This window comes from Gymnoscopelus microlampas (genome assembly GCF_963454915.1).
Source record: "Gymnoscopelus microlampas genome assembly, chromosome: 16".
In the NCBI taxonomy this organism is placed as follows: domain Eukaryota; kingdom Metazoa; phylum Chordata; class Actinopteri; order Myctophiformes; family Myctophidae; genus Gymnoscopelus; species Gymnoscopelus microlampas.
The window spans coordinates 22,921,937-22,923,389 of NC_139953.1; positions in this window are offsets into that span (position 1 = coordinate 22,921,937).

Below are 1,453 nucleotides of genomic sequence, written 5' to 3' on the forward strand. Positions count from 1 at the left end.
AACATGGCTCCTCTTTCTGTATGTTTTCTGTGTGACCTGGTCAAATCAGCAAGATGTCACTGAAAACAATGTAATCTCAAGAAAAGAGGGAATCCGTAGCTTTCCATTGAATTACATTATTCGTTTTAAAAATATCCAGAGACATACAGTAGGCCTACTCTCACTAAACTGCCTTTTTTGCACATTTAACATGCTCTCTATTCCCTCTTCACGAGAATGCATTGATCGTCTTTATGCTACAAGCTTACAGTACATGCATACCCTTAATTCTTCTGACAAATCCTGTCTGGAAGACAGGATTTGTGTGGTAGAGACTGAAGAGGAAAAAATACATAATATTTAACATGCATGCAGGGTAATTGTGGGACCCATGGAAGGATGATTTCAGGGACCTTCAAACGGTGCTTTCCCACATGGTCCCAGCTCAACTCGACCCTACTTGACTCTACTCACTTAGTGTCAGATACTTAGTTTTCCACTTCCGAATAGTACCCGATCATAAAGCTGGTCCAACCCTCTCCATAGTAGAGGAACGGTGGTGTTTGAAAACAACACTATTTCACTAAAGTAAAAAAAAAAAAGTAAAAAAGGTTTCTGATAGATATATAGGCCATGCAGTTGTTCAATATTGATTCATGTCACATGCACAACACATGGAGTGCATTTATATTGCGCCTTTCAATGTATTTCACATTAACCCATTCACACACACATTGATGCCGGAGGAAACCATGCAAGGCACCAAACCTTGATCGAACCTGGAACCTTCGGATTCCAGGTTGGCCGCTCTACCTCCTGAGTCACTGCCACCGCACTCTTCATTGCTCTATGACGTGTGAGGGCTTATTTATTACCATTAGCCTGTTTACATTGTGGTGGCCCACAATAACTGCTTTATTGCACACTATAAAATTGAAAGCAGACTTGTTGTACACTTCTTTTGGAAAGGCAGATAGAGAGTTGGCCACAATTATGCTGTTATGGCACAATCAAGAGGATATTCAATTTAAGTTTGTTTTTATTTCATTTCGCTCATAAGGCAATCTTTGAGAAAACCTTCTCAAAGATAATGAAAAGCTGCTCATCACTTTTGAGAGAATTGGAGAGGAATTGGTTGGGATGTTTTGAAATGCACAATCAGGATGCATACAAGAACCTTTCACTGTGACTAATGACTAAACTGTATGTAAGTAGCTGTTACTCAGAGTAGTCTTCAAACAAGCAACTTTTGGACTTTTACTTGAGTAGTTTTCAACATAAGTAATCTTACTTTAGTATATTTACAGTATCTTAAGCAATGGTATTTTTTATTAAGTGGTATACATTAAGTATGAAGACACAGAGCAATATAAACACATTATGAAAGGATATTTGAATAATACAAATAAAAAGTAAAAAAAGAAAAAAGTGTGTGAGTGCAGAAGAATGATTTTATTTTTAAAATAAAAGGCAG